Source organism: Hemitrygon akajei, chromosome 26, assembly GCF_048418815.1.
Source record: "Hemitrygon akajei chromosome 26, sHemAka1.3, whole genome shotgun sequence".
Classification (NCBI taxonomy): domain Eukaryota; kingdom Metazoa; phylum Chordata; class Chondrichthyes; order Myliobatiformes; family Dasyatidae; genus Hemitrygon; species Hemitrygon akajei.
Window position 1 is genome coordinate 27,569,384 of NC_133149.1, and position 13,948 is coordinate 27,583,331.

General features: G+C 37.5%; 1 protein-coding gene across 1 annotated transcript in view; it reads left to right on the forward strand.

Moving 5' to 3' along the window:
• The window catches only part of opcml (opioid binding protein/cell adhesion molecule-like), a 2,143,861-nt gene that overhangs the window by 857,453 nt on the left and 1,272,460 nt on the right, over window positions 1–13,948 (forward strand). The window lies entirely within an intron of this gene.

Sequence of the window (13,948 nt, forward strand, 5' to 3'; positions counted from 1 at the left end):
TGTTTTTGCCCTTTTGTGTTAGAATAAGACTGAGCATTATGCCACATTAGAAAACCGAACTGGGTCAAGTATGCTTAGTTTGCTGTGCTCAGATCAATTCCGATTCCCATTTATTAGCCCACAGTTCTGTAATGTTCAAAAACCAAATCTATTATGAGTATTGGGGGATCTTGCAAAAACTGACTTGTTATTACTTCAGAAACATTTGCCATTTGTCAAATTTCTGTTTAGAGTAACAACTATATGAATTTGCCTCAAGCCAAACTAAATATCTGAAATTGCTTTTTACCATTTTTGGGTTAAGCTAAACATTAGTAAGACTTTATTCTGACCAGCATGAACAGATGTAAAATATTGGATCAGTACAAATATGAAGTCATTACACTGTGCTTTGCTTCCCTAGTTATTGTTTGCTGTTCAGCCGAGGTGCCATATTCTTGGAGAAGTTGGTTTCCAGAATACCTCATTAACACGAGTATGACATACAGTTTTTGTATCTTTGTATTTATGTGTCAGAGAACCTTAAATCATAACATTTTCATTTAGTGGAGGTAATAATGTACTCTTTTTTTATATTTAAGGAGGAGATAACAATGTACACTCTAGTATGTTAGATACATCAGCTCAGGGCTAACAACCCTGACTGGTAAATCAAAATTGTTTTAGAATCCTTCTGCGTCTGAGTGCGACTGTGTTCCTGAGTCTCTACCCCGGACTTGCAAGACGAACAGTAGTGAAAACCAAGAGGAAGTGACTGACACGATGAAGAAAGCTCTGAACACCGCCAGAGATGGAGGACCTTCATTGCTGCCCTAAACGCCAGCGGTGTAACAGGAAGTACCTATATAGATACAAGTACTAACCCATCTCAGAACCCACCACATGGGGTGGGTCCAACAAGTAGAATTCAGTAGGGACAGGAGAGAAAGCTTACTTAGAATTTGTTGGATTTGGATTCAATTTAAAGCTAGAGAGAGACTTTGACCTATAATTACTGATGTTGGAAAATAATGCCTGCTACATTTTTCTCTATTCAAAGTCATAGATGGTATTTTGACATCACTTATCTGCAGAGTTCCTTTTTTTTAATTCCCAATAATTCCCAATATTCGAGGAGCACCACTTATTGCACTTATTTGACATGTTCATTGTATACACCATCCATTTTGTCTCACTCTCAGTAAGAGTGCCAATTAGTGTTGAATTATGGGGTAGTTTGTACGCTGGGCTCATGCCCCTAGGAGCTGGCAGCATTCCTAGATCTTGAAACACTGTTATTCATTCGGAATCCTATTAAATCCAGTTCCAGGCAAGATAATGACAAGACCTATTGATTTAATTTATTGTGCTGGAGAGATAAGCAGCTGTTGGAAAAGCCTTCTTCTCCAGAAAGTGGAAATAGGTTAAGAATATGCATTTATTTCTTTGCTTATTGTTACTATAAATGCGGCCAAAAATGTTGATCACAAAGATATTAAAGTTTGCATGATTTTGGCATTTTATCAGTTCAGCAGGGCATATTATCAGTGAAGCAAACCAAGATAACCAGAAATGAATTGTGATGTTTAAAATAGGAGTTGGGATAAGATTAATAGTTCAAATGTTCATCCCTATCAGTACAAGTGCAGGGAGATGAATCATTTTATTCTGTATTAGGAATTCTTGATTCTGTACTCTGTCAGAATCATTCCAATAAATGCATTCATTGAGAGCAATTATTCTTGGAATTTAAGGAATCCAAAGTCAAATAAATTTCAAATAGTTGGTCACATAAGAAAGCAAATAACTTACAGATGGCTGGTTTTGGTGTCTTTAAGAGCTGTTTTTAAATTAGTTCTGTTTAACGTTAGGGAAGGCTGGTTATTGTCTTCCAATACAGAACAGTCCACTATCCACAGTTGGAAGTCCCATAATAAAATTCCTTTGGAGTTGTTAAACAGATAGAGGTGCAGAATGGATGCTTCACACAAAGGGATCTTAAAGATGAAGTTCATTTTGAACGGAATGGCCATGGATGTGAAGATGAGACAGAAAACAGCAAATCAGTGTAACCAGTGAAAAGAGTTAACGTTTCCATTTGAAGATCCTTTCCTGGTTCTCTTTCCATAGTTGCTGTCTGACCTGCTGAATACTTGCAGTAGTTTCAGCTTTGATTTCAGATTTTCCACACCTGCACTGTTTTATTTCCTTTGACTGTGGAGCGGCCACTATGAGAATAAAATGTGGCATTACACTGTAGCTCTCTACAGACCACATACCACTGTACAAATGTGACAATTGTGGTGAGATTCTAGGGAAACTATATTTAAGAGAAACACATGGCAAAATTAGGTTATGTGTGTACTTGCAACTTAATATAAAATAATAGATTAGCATAATTCAAAGAAGTAAAAGATAAATACTGATGTTAAAGAAGCTTGGGCAAAAAAAACCCATCAAACTGCTGGAGGAACTCAGTGAGTTGAGCAGCGACTGTGAGTGGAAAGGAATTGTTGACAACATCAGGACTGAGAGTGGAGAGGGGAGATGATATTTACTCCAGATTCCATCATATGTAGTCCCCTGGGCCTCTATTAAGGAAGCTGGGGTTGGGAAACCAGTGGCACGTCTTGTTTACATCCATGCAAAACAAAGTGTTTAGCGAGTCAATGGATTCTAATGTGAGTGGAACATGTCATATAAAGGTTGTCAGTGAAATGGGACTCTGTCTGAGCACTGATTTTCTTGAGGTCTGACATTTCATTGCAGGCACAGTAGAGACATTTTGTACAAACAAGGTTTTGATTTTCGAATGGAATGACTCTGAAAAGGAAATTGGAACACGAAATGAAACAAAAATTGCAAAGATTCAAGGGAAGAATCAGAGAAATATGACTAGTTGCTTTGTGCTTACAGAGTGCTGGAAAACACTTGGAAGGTCGGTGGCCTCTTTCTGTTGTCATTCTAAGTGTCCATGATAGAAGATAGAAATATAAAAAAAAGAAGCATCAGTGTCTAACAATAAAGCAATAATTTAGCAGGAGGCCAGTAGCAAACAAGATTTGTCACTAAACTGGGAGTCAGAAGTGACATATGTGGATAACAAATGGTATGAACGTGCTCGTTTTCAGCCAACTGTTCAAGTGAAAGTAGGAAAAATCATGAGCTTACATTATGAGGGATGGTCCAACCAACAGTGTTGTTACCAATGGAAACAACTGATATGGTTGCTGACAGAAAGAAGGATGAAAGAAGAAAGTAGAAACATTTCAGATGACATCAGAATAAAATAGAGCAAATAACTCTTTGGTGATCAGAATTAAAACATTTTGAATTAAGTATTACTTTTCCAGTTTATTGATGACATGTAATATATAATGGATATTCCTGACATTTGTTTTTGTTGGGGTATACAATTTAACTCAGAAGGATTGGATTTACATGTCAATATCTGAACTCTTACAAATGCAGTGACACCTCCTAACTAGTCTGGTTTAATTAGTGCCATTTTGGCCAGAACCACTTTGTATCTGGTGAAGTACAGTCCAGATTGATGCTTGATGGAATCTATAGATGCTTCAGGTTAGCATATTAATTAGTCATGTTGATTCAGCATCAAAATTCCTTGGGTGAAAAGGCACTGTAAAGTTTTGGAGCAAACAGTACAGGAAGGCATCAAATCGCTCTCTTCTTGGGAGCAATGATGGATGAGTAATGTAAACACTGGCTTCGCAGGCAATGCCCACATCCTGCATTTGAAAAAAAGAAGAATCTTGAATCTGACAGTGTGAAGTGTTGTCATCAACACATGTGATACAGAATTCTAATACAGCACCAGTACAAGCAAATCTCTTGAAAATAATATTTCTTTCTGTTTTCACACATTACGTGCGGTGCTTAAGCACAATTTCACATATAGCTCAACTGTAATTACAGGGCAAAATGACAAAATGCACATACAAGTCTGTTAAACTGGTTTGTCAGTAACATGCAGGTGCAAATTGTCTTTTATATTGTAATTTCACCTGTCATCTGCAATACCAGAGCAGCACTTTGCAATTGCTTGGTAGAATCTGAAGGAACATTAAGGTAGATATTTGATGCAGCGTTAAATACCACACAGCTTTTCATCTTTTCACAGCAGTTCAGGACATTAAACGATACCGCCTCACTCTGGGTTCCTACAAAAAAGAAAGCATGAACTTCAGTCTTCAAATATTCAATTGCTATTAATGTTTTAAGAGGTTCAGTGCTTAATTTTTTAAATGGGGGAGGAGATTGTGCATTAGTTCTTCACTTCAGTAGTTTTCTATCCTGTGTTGTGGGTGATCAAAGAAAATGCTGAGCTTTGGTGTGTCCCTTGATATTTATTTTAATTTTATTTTATTTTAATTAAAAGAGATCCACCTCCACCATGCCAAGGAATTAGATGCACACAGCTCACTGTGAAGGAGCATTTAAGAAGCAGATGTCAACTGAAGGACATGGCCACAAGTAGCTGTTTTCAATTTTTCTCAGTGCCTATCGTTCCTTGCTATATAACAGGCAAAGGCCATTATTACCATTTTGTAATAATTTCAGTTGCTCTGTGCAAACTATTCTTCTTTTTCCACTTCCAAGAGAAGTCGATGCCCCTTCTTGACCAGAGCACAACTGGGAAATATTGCCCATGACCTGCTGAAGAGAGATTAAAAAACACAGAAGTATTCTGCAACAGGCCTGACTGAACTTGATTGGCTCTTCAATATTTAGACTTTACTTTAAAACAGTGAAAATGAAATAATTTCTCAATTTATATGTAAACAGTGATTTAAATGTTATTACAACAATTTAGTTACATACATGAGTATATTAATTAGAAAATGCATTTGCTGATTATTATTATAATGGGCAATCAATTGTGCATATCTCTAGGTCATGCTTCCAGATCTTCATTGTTGGCCTTGAATCATATCAGCAAATAATGAACATATGTGTTTTCTATATGTTCATTATTTGATGATGACTCAAGGCTTTAATGCATTGAGAGATCCTGCATAGTATTTAGTATTTAGAGGTGTATGGAGGGATATGGGCCAGGTGCAGGTCAGTGGGACTTGGCAGAAAAATGGTTCGGCACAGCCAAGAAGGGCCAAAAGGCCTGTTTCTGTGCTGTAATGTTCTATGGTTCTATTTCTGGTGTAAGTCAACTTCAAATTCGTTCATATTGTCCCAGGAAAATAAATTCTCAAAATCTGGGAATCAAGTCACACTGATATTTTTCATGGCAAGACAAGATGCATGGTTCAATTTGCTTAGGTTGTTCATATCATAAACAATGTGTCCATAGAGCTCATTCTCTGCACACTTTCAACCCTTCTTCCTTGAAACAATCATTAAAACCCACTTTGTCAGCCTTTGGTCATTTTTTTGCGTAGCGGGTCAATATTGCTGCACGGTGGGTTAAGGAAAGAGAAACACGAGAAAATCTGCAGATGCTGGAAATCCAAAGCAACACACGCAAAATGCTGGAGGAACTCGGCAGGTCAGGCAGCATCCATGGAAAAGAGTAAGCAGACGATGTTCTGGGCCCAGACACTTCATGAGGACTGGAAAGGAAGGGGAGAAGTCAGAGTGAGAAGGTTGGGGGTGTGGGGTGGAAGGAAGAAGTACAAGTTGACAAGTGATTGGTGAATCCAGGAAAGCGGGAGGGGGCAAAGTAAAGAGCTGGGAAGCTGATTGATGACAGAGATGAAGGGGTGGAGAGGGGGGAAACTAATAGGAGAGGACAGAAAACCATAGAAGAAAGGGAAGCAGGAAGAGCACCCAAAGGAGGTGATAGGCAGGTAAGGAAAATAAAGTGAGAAAGGGAAACAGGTGAAGGAGAGGGTGGGGAGGGGCAATTACAAGAAGTTTGAGAAATCAATGTTCGTGCCATCAGATTGGAGGCTACTCAGATGGAATATAAGGTGTTGCTCCACCAACCCGTGTGTGGCCTCATTGTGGCAGCAGATGAGGGAAATGCTTGTTACTAATATTTGTGATGCAATCAAAGTAACTGAATTTCTCTGCACAATTAGAACACATATTATGAATAATATGTTATGCCCATTCATGGATAATCAGGTTAGAGGTGTCTAATGCCGTATTCTGCTGAAATATATGGGTACCATGGATAATTGTCCAAAATTCAACAAAAATTCACATTGTATTATCATCAATTTTTTTTAAAAAAGGAAACAAATTAGAAACCATCTTGGTTTAGATGTGATTTAGTAAATAAATAAGAGATTACTAAATGTATACTTGACAATGGATTGCATAATTTGGAAATGCTTTCATGTATGTAGATATTTGAAGTGAACTTGACAAACCTCATTATACAGTTACTGATAATATAATGTTATTAGTAGAACAAAATTTGTATTTCTTGTGCTGAAGAGGACAGTAGAAGGTTCAAATTGAAAAAAAACTGTTTTGAAGTGACCATGCCTATTCCTTTCTTCTGGTTATAGTTTAAGATGTTATGTAGGACATGTAACACATTAGGCAAGCACTTTGCCACAAGAGGTACCATACCATCATTTTAATTGCTTAACCTGATGCTGTTAATACTACAAATGCTAGCTTATCTTTTACCTCAGCACCTCACTCCTACACTATCCCATTTCTCTTTATTACCCCAATATATAGGGAAAAAACCTCCATTTCTGCATTGTACATATGAAGCCTCTGCAGCTCTGAGGCTCTGCAACACTTTGGGAAGCAATTTCATGTCACCAGATTTCTGAATGCAGATCTTTTATTCCGAACTCTGTTCTAGGCACTGTAGGCAGAAGATTTTTTATCCTTGTATCTATCCAGTGAAGCCACTTTTATACATTTCAATGAAGTCACCACATTCTTCTAAATTCTAGAGAATATAAACCCAGTTTGTTTAATCTCTCTCTGGGAATAATCAGGATTTAGTCTGGTGAATCTATGTTGCACTCCCACTTTTGCAAGTACCGTATGTGCTTCCTTAAGTATAAAGATCAAAACAATATGCTATATACTAGATGGGGTTTCATTCAGGGTCTACATAGCTGCAGTAAGACAAATCTGCACTTCTATATTAATACCCACATTCAATGGCTGAGAAATGACTTCCTTTCCTCCACTGTCAGCTTTCTGAAAGGTCCATAAACATGACCTCATTATTCTTTTTTGGCACTATTTATTTATTCTCAGAATTTATTATAATATTCATGTCTTTGCTCTGTACCACTGCTGCAAAACCAACAGATTTCACAACATATAGTGTCAGTCTGTGATAATTCTGATAACTTTGCAATAAAGATCAACAAATAGTACTGTATGTCATCTGATTGCTCACTGTACATGTACACTAGCTCTCAGTGATTTGTGTACAAAAGTACCTGGGTCCCTCTGAACACTTTTTCAACCTCTCTGCTTTTAAAAAAAAACTCTGCCTTTCGACTTGATGACTTGTTTGCCGCATTATATTAATTTGCCATGCATTCTCTGCTTTATATAATCTATCCTTAACCCCCTTGAAATCTCTTTGCATCCTTCTCATCACTCGAACCTAACTTTATATCATCAGCAAATTTGGATATGTTATTCTTGGTCCCTTGTTATGAATCATTATTATAGGTAATCCAGCATTGATCCCTGTGCCACGCCATTGGTCATGACCTCCTAACACAGAATGACCCTACTCTGTTTTACTTTGTCTGTTAACAAATCTTTAGACCATATCACTAATCCCATGTGGTCCTACATTATGTAATAATCTCACACTTTATTAAAGATATTTTACAAGTCCAAATGCAGTGCATACTGAACACTGCCTCCTACTTATCTCAAAAGGTTACTCAGGTCAACGTCAACAGCATCATCAATGTCAACCGTCCTCTTGCCTTCACAGATTCTGCTTTACCCATTGAGTTCTTCTAGCAGTTTCTTACTTTTGTGTCTCTCAAACAGATTTTCTATTTTATAAACCTATCAGACTCTCCCTAAAACTTCTATGATTTTCTAAGCACTCTGATTCTATTCTTTAATGAAAACTTCAAGCATTTTCTCCAATACTAATATTAGGTAAATAGTCTGTGGTTCTGAATCATAAATAGAAAATACTAGAAAGACTCAGCTGGTCAGGCAGCATCCCGAAAGGGAAACAAGCTCAATGTGTTGGGTCTGAATCCTTTAGTCAGATTTATAAAGTTTGCAGACTCAAAACATTAATTCTTGTTTCTCTTTTCACAAATGCTGCCTGACTTGCTAAACGATTCCAGCATTTTCTCCTTTTATTCTGAATTTCCAGCATCTATAATGTTTTTGTTTGTTGCTGAACATCTGTAGTTCTGTTTTCTCTTTCCCTCATTTCACAAGTACTAGGATTACATTTTCTCCCTTTCAGTTTGTGGAAACTGTTCTCAAATCTATGCAACTTTGGAAGATGACAGTTAATGCATCCACAGGTTCATCTTTTGTAACATTTGAAATTGAGAAAACCATTCATCTCAATATATGAAATCACACACAAAGCTGCAGAACAATGCTTGTTGCTTAAAGTTCACAGTGACTTAATATTTTTCTTGCCTGTTCACAATTCCCACACCACTTTAAATTGTTTTACACTTTGTTTGCCTGTGTGCTTTCAGCTTCAAAGAAGCACTGAATCTCTCTGCAAAATATTTTATCCATCATTTGGATCCCCACTGCAAGCTTTCATATGTTTATCCATGTCTGAAGTCCAGGTCATGTATTCTGCCACATAACACTTTGATGTATTATGCAAAGCTTTCAACCTCCTCATCACTGAAAAATGTGGAACAAATTCATCCCTTATTTCATTTCTTCAAATGCAGGATGCTATTGTGTCTGTGCTGGTTCCCTGAAACTGGTGCCAGATGTAGTCATGCCTCCATTTTTTGTCCATAACCCAATCGTCAAATAGCTGTCCGACTCTCTTAAAGTGATGATGTCTCTTCCTACTTTAAAAGTGGATCATTCCAGATTCTGACTCAGACTGAAATTGCCATAGAGGCATAATGGTTACCATGAAGCTAATGGAGTTTAGATTTAAGTTCCGGCACCACCTGTAAGGAGTTTGTATGTTCTCCCTGTGACGATGTGTGTTTCCTCCCACAATCCAAAGATGTGGTGAACTACATATACCAGAGTGGTTTGCTCCCAACAGACCCCTGCTGACTGCTCCTGTGGCTCCTCCCACAAACCCCTGTATAAAGGCGAATGAGGCCTGAGGCCGGCCCTCATTCTCCAGGATGTTGTGTTGTTCATTCTTCCAGTCAATAATAGCCGATAACTCTCTTCTTACGTCTCAGTTATTGATGGTGCATCAAAAGATGTACCTGTTAGTAGATTAATTGGTCATTGTAAATTGTCCTGTAATTAGGCTAGGGTTAAATAGGTGGGTCGTTGGGCCAGAAAGGCCTGTTCCGTGCTGTATCTCTAAATAAAAATTAAAATAATAGTTCTCCTTATGCCCACTGATTACTCAGAAAAGGTTAGTTTCCTCTTTGCAGATGCTTGACCAACTAAATCTTTTGTTACATGCTTTGCTTTTGCACTTTTTAACTTCTTTCTATCAAAGTCTGTACCAGCTTGAAGACCTCCACTCACTTTCCAACTTTCCAATCGAGGAGAATCATCCTAACCTTAACAATCTTTTCTCAAATGGAGCTCCTCATCCCAAGTCAGTCAGTGTGTTGCTTTTTCACTAAGTCCTGTTGGACTGACTTCAATGGCCATATGTTCCTCCGCTTGTCTGCAATGAACTTAGTCAGTAGGCAATCGTCAACAGTATGCCATACCTCTTGCATTTTCAAACACTTGCAATGTGGGTCATCTCAAAGAATCACAGAGGTAGGGACTGTCTATTCACAAGCATCGCCTGATCCAGAATTCAATCAGCAAATCCCATTTACAAAGTCATAGGCTTATGTCGGGTGGGCAGTCTGAAGGACCTTTGACAATCACATTTGTTTGGTGGTCGTTCCTTCATACCAGAGGACCTCCGATATGGCAGTGTTTTACACTGCGCTGGTCTTCATCCTCAGCACTTCTTGCAAGGCCTTACTTCCCTATGCAGTTACATTTTTATTGGATTATGATGGCCTAGATTGTCCACAAGGCTTCAGCTGATACCTAACCAGCATTTTGTAAAGATCTAGCCTGATTTCTTTGAATTTACAGCATATTATGTGTTTGCTTTTATAATCCTAAACAATCCATCATGGGGAAGGTTTGTACATGGTTTCCTTGCAGGAAATAAGCTATTCAGAGGAAATAGTGTGGAAATAATCACTGAATTCTATGAAGTATCACCTGCTAATCATGATATCAATGGAGCTAGATTTCTGAAATGAATCCCATGTATAGCTTTGATGATATAAAGCAGGGGTGTCAAACTCATTTTAGGTCACGGACCGGATTGAGCAAAATGCAGCTTCATGCGGGCCAGATCAGTCGGACGCGTGCGAACGCAGCTTTCGTTGCCTCTGTTTTTTCAGCCTGCTCTCATGTGTCTCAGTCTCTGCTATAACTACAAAGTGTTTCACTTTACAAATTCCGTTTCTTATGAAGAAGACTGCCGAGCAAGACTGCCGAATAAACACTAAAAACCCTGAAAACCTGGTACCTGAATAAACTCAGCATTAGCCATATCATACGCCATAGGTGCTTCGATTACTGGGGCCAGCTTTAATAGTAATTAGATATTATCTCGCGAGCCAAAGATAATTCCACCGCGGGCCGGATTTGGCCCGCGGGCCTTGAGTTTGACATATATGATATAAAGCATTTAGAAAATAAGTGTGAACTTCTAGGCAATGTTTTAAATGTTATTTATTTGGTCAGTTACGATGAGTAACCTTCTAAAGCTATACAGTCAGTGGGAGATTGTTATTAACTTGGTGAGTTATCATTGATGGAGTATAAATATTTTCAGTACTATGTACAGCACTGTTCTCTGGCACTTAATTCCAGATTCCACTGGTTCTGTTCTACCCCTTGAGGCACTTAAGAAACAGTAGGGATGAATAACTACTGAAATGTTTTCCTGTTAATCCACAATAATTGGAGTCTTATGTACATTTACAATAAACTAGTTACTGTGGTAAAAAAAAAACAAAGAAATCAATACCTCCGTTATGATTCTTGTGAACCCTTCTCTCAACATCTGATTAATGATACTTGATGTACTTATATATCAAGGTAAAAGTTGTATGTTATGTAAAATCAAACTCCATGGTGAACACAATCAAACTGTGCCTCTGATCCAAGTTTTCACATTTGCCGTGACAATACCCTTCAAATTAGTCCAGCCCAATCGTTTATAGAGATGAATATTTAGGTCTGAATCATTTACAATTTTAAGCCCAATGGCAATTAATCACTTAGACTTAATTAGTCAGAATGCATTAATTTAATATTCCTGTTGTGAATGAAAATTTCATATTTCACTTGGGCAAGATTGACTCTAGGTTGGAAAAAATGAAGGCATTGAGAGGGAAGAAAGAAAAAAAAAGCTGAAGACAAATTGAAACAAAGACATTTTAGGGACTGAATAGAGAAATTCATTGTGACTGAACATTTAGACACTTAGACTTGGAATGGAATGAACAGTAAACTTGAATGGAGGACTTGTAATGAAGTAAATGATGAAAGAATATTGCTCCAGTGGTAGGAGTGGTCACAATCTTTACATTGACATATTGAGCATAGAGAGTGTTAATGAATTGGGGATAGAATGATGGGTATGTGTGACTTCCTGAAGATAAAGACTTGAGGTAAACAATCTAGGATTAATTACTCTTTAATGATAAATGTTGGAAATCCAGTTTACATATATGAGCAATTAATACATAATGATGAAGGGAATGGGTAGCCCATGATAGGGAGCTCCAAGTGCATGGAAGGTTGCATTCTGGAAAATTGCAATGTCAGCCAGTTGAAATTAACTTTATTTTTTTTCCCACTATTAAAAATAAGTCTCACAAGCTACCAAATGAATTATCGTTTCCTCACCATATCAACCAATAGGCCAGGCAATAAGGTTCCATGCTTTATTAATTACAAGCAGAATGAAGCTAACCATAAGCTTTCCATGAATTAAATAGCTTCAAGTAGGTTTATTGCTATCTGAATGCTGAAATAACACAGGGAATACTGAAAATTCTCAGCCAGTTAGGCAGCATCTGTGGATGCTCTGTTTTTGGTCCACGTCTTTTCATCAGAGCTGCAGATCATTTGATGATAGATCATTGAGCTGAAACACTGTGTTATTTCTCTCTGTACACAAATGCTTTCTGATTTTCTAGTTATTTCCTTGGATTTATGTTTTATTTTAATATTTCAGCTTTCCAGCATCTAAGGGCTTTAGTTTTAGCTGAAGTGCCCTGATGAAGTATCCTGGGAAGCTTTGCTTTGTCAAAGGTGCAAAACAACATGTGCTGCTAATCTCTTCGGAGTTTTTTTTAATGTTCAAAATAAAATAGCTGCATTTTTGGGGTTTCAGGGAAATCCTTGCAGTGTTTTCAATGCACATATATTGTAATTTTTATAAATATAAAATACCTAAAGTCAAATTTAGGTATTTGAGAGAAGTTTATCAAGAATTGGGATAGACTGCACCCATTAAAAGAGTCACTCTCAAGAACTCTTCCATATAATTCCTAAACATAACTACTCTGAACTTCTTTCTACAGCAAACTCTTTGGCCCAGTCATGCATACCCAAGACCATAAGGCTAAATGTCATTTGAAAAACAGTAGGGTCTCAAGGGCAGATAGTATCCATACAGAAGCTCTAAGGCTTAGTGGAGAGGAATGTCGGACACAAATTTATAGAGCTTTGAAAGACTATGGACAAAATGCAGGCAGATGGGACTTGGTTACTAGGCAACACAGTCAGCATGGACAATCACAAAAGTATGTTTCCATTGTGATTGACTCAAGTTCAAAGTAGACTGGTTTTGAATGGGTGACATTCAATGTACTTTTATGTTAAAGGAAGATAATGATTGACAGCTTTCTTTTTTATTTGTACATGGGAAGTGATGTCGCTGACAGGATTTTGTCACAACAACACCAGAGGAACGATGATTATTTATCATGTTAGGATACCTGACTTGGAGATGGTGGTATTAACTCATAATACAGGAACCATGTTAACCACCAAGTGAATGATGAAATATATTCATTCTAAGTTTTATAAGTTAGGGATCCTTAAAACCTGCAAGAAACAGCATTTCTTAAAATGCCACAAGGAATGAAGAATCATTGATTATGTCATTTGAGTTGGATACAGGTTGGTGTAAAGAATGCTTTATAAGGAGGTTCACAAAAAGAGATTAGCTTCAGGGTCATCTGATGAGGACAGATTGTATGAGTTGTATAATATTATGTATGTACCATTTCTGGATTACATGGTATGACCTCTTGCTCTTTGTACATTGCTTCAAATATTTCATTGTTCAATGAAGATAGTGGTAGAGAGGATATCTTCCTACATGGAAGTAAGTCATAACAAGAATGCTGTTCACCCACTCATAAGATTTTTTAAAAAATGTAATTTAATATTAATTTGAATCATCGGCCATCTTCCAATATCTGACTCTGAGATAAGATGTTGTGCAAAGCCTTGTCAGAGATGTGTGGATTGTAAGAAAAGAAAAAATATGAGCAGTAGGCCTTGAAGCTTGCTTCACCATTTAGCAAGATCTCAATCTCAATCTCAATCTCCAACAGGAATTTCATGCATAATTCCCATATCCCTTGTCATCCTTAATATCCACACTGTTCACCTTCTGTTTGGAATGCAACTGATGACTGAACCCCTGCTGCATTCTCTGGGAGAAAATTCCTATATTTATGTGAGGAAATCACTTTACATTTTACTTCAAAATGGCCTAACATTTATTTTCGAATCATATCCTTAGCCAGGGGCAACGTTCTTCTGA